Source organism: Propithecus coquereli, unplaced genomic scaffold (genome assembly GCF_000956105.1).
Source record: "Propithecus coquereli isolate 6110/MARCELLA unplaced genomic scaffold, Pcoq_1.0 Scaffold52, whole genome shotgun sequence".
NCBI lineage: Eukaryota > Metazoa > Chordata > Mammalia > Primates > Indriidae > Propithecus > Propithecus coquereli.
In genome coordinates, this window is record NW_012151063.1 from 2,733,770 (window position 1) to 2,736,157 (window position 2,388).

Genomic DNA, 2,388 nt, shown 5'->3' on the forward strand with positions numbered 1-2,388 from the left:
TTTTTTTTTTTTTTTTAGCAATTTCAAAATTTTTCTTCTTCGTTTTTGTATTTTGGATGGTTGACTCAAGATAAACCATTGACACTCTCTAAGTCTCATTTTCCTCACTTCCAAGCATGGTCATAATAATCCTAATGACTTTGAAGGGATTAAACACAATCCAGGTAAAGTGCCTGCTAACCTACCTTGCATTTCGTGTCTTCTATTAGTAAAAGAATGAAAGTTCAGATCTAGTTACCGTGGTCCTCTTCCATCTTCCATGGACATCTGCTATGTTGGGATCAACTCCCTTCATGAATCTACCCTTAAAGATGAGCCGAGGTTGCACTCAAGTACACCTCAATGGACCACTAGCTATCCCCTGGATAAACAATGGAGTTATGGTCCTATCTGTGATGGGGTGACCTCCTTGGCCACAATCACCAACTCTATCAATTAGCAAATGGACCCACATCTAGTCCCATGTGGGGCTACCATGATATGAGCTGCTTGGCTTTGGTCAAAAGAAGTACATTCCTCTTTTGACATTTTCCTCTGGTTGCCTGAGTTTTCCTATTAAAATGCCATCCTTGAAGTCTAACTTTTGAGTTAGAAAGAACAGAGAGTTGGATGTTCATTTTAGGACAACGGAATACAGAAAATCCCTCTCCATGACCTGCCTTATTTCAGGCTTTGGTGGTGGGTTCTTTCCCATGAATAAACTTAGTTTGGCAGCGTTCTATATTATGGTTTGAGGCAAACATCCGTCTATTGATAAAGTGATCTTAACATTGCCTGGTCTCCTGTGATTTTATTTCTCTCAGGGTTTGCTGTTGCAGGGTAGGATTTGGAAGACGTAGTAGCCTTCCTAGAGTAAATATTATCTTAATATCATCATAATTTTACTTTCCCGTATTAAGTGAAGTGTGACCTTTTGTGACTTCCTTGTGGTTCTCTCTCTCTCTCTCTCTCTGTCCCTCTCTCTGTCCCTTCTCCCTCTCCCTCTCTGTCTTATACACACACACACACACACACACACACACACATATAGAGAGAGATAACATCTTCATATTGTCAAAGATGAAACAAGTACTATCTCCTGTAACGACAACGAATTATGAATGGAAATTTAAAATTATAGAAAAATAATGAGAGGAATACCCAAAACATTGTGTACTCAGACTTTTACAAAATGTCTGGTAACATTTCTGATGATTTTGTTATAGAAAATATGAAAAATTGGAGGCTGGATAATAGCATAAGCACATTATTTTGCTGCTGGTTAAATGACAGTCCTTGGGAAGTGCTGATGAGTGTTTTTTATGGCTTATTTTCAAGCTTTTGGAAGTTCCTTAGGGCTGCAGTAAAAATGCATTTTCCCTGGGATTTTCCTGTTTAACATGATTGTCCAGAGCTTGGATGCAGACATAAAAGGCATGTTCATCCCATAGAGTGATAACTTTCTTGGAGCGATATTTTACATTGCAGAGAAAATGAAAATGGCTAGCCAAAAATATGATGAAATTTAACAGAGAAAAATAAAGTTCTGAATTTCATTTTTAAAGACAGGATTGAAGTCTCCTAGTTTAACAGTTTATTAACTCCATTTGATAGATGCATGCTGTCAAGAGAAAGGAGCTTACTTCCTTAGATTCTGGTTAGATCATACCCTGGGCATTGCATTTGGTTCTGATGGACACAGTTGAAGACACACATTGAAAAACTATAGCAAATCCAGGCAAATCCCCTGTGAGGTTCAAAGGACTCACAGTGGTGTCATGTGAGGGTGTATTGAATAATTCCACATTCTAAGGTCAAGGAAAAGACATGAGGGTTTGAGAACTGCTTTACAGTAGTGGATATTTGAGGAGCTAACATTTGTTAGATGTATGAATCCCCAGAGAAGAACTAGAATGGATGAGTATAAGTTGAAAGAAAACTGAGAAAGGCTCTATTAAAAGGCAGATTATTTGATCATTAAAACTTTTCTTGCTTAGAATGGCCTTGTGAAGGAAGTCAGCTTTACACAGACATTTCCAAAGGGAGGCTGCCTGTTTACTGAGTGTGATAGAAATGTCTCAAAGGTTGGGACCCCTCTATGCCTGAGTGGATCTTAGAATTGAGTTAACAGGTCAATGAGTAGCAAACTGCTAACTATATCAACCTTGGAGTCCCTGCATCTTCTTTTACAGGGACAAGGCATTGGGAGAAGGGAAAAAGTGCCCAAAAGACCCAAGACCAAGTCTTGAGATGAGATTGCTGCTACTGTCTGATCCTTATTGGTTGGATTAGGGGGTTCATGATGCCAGGATCCCATGGAGTAAAGTCCTGATATGAGAATGGTCCCCAATATTAAAATCACCTCTGGTTATATTCACAAAAATGTGCATACTGCCCCTAAGGTGTGGA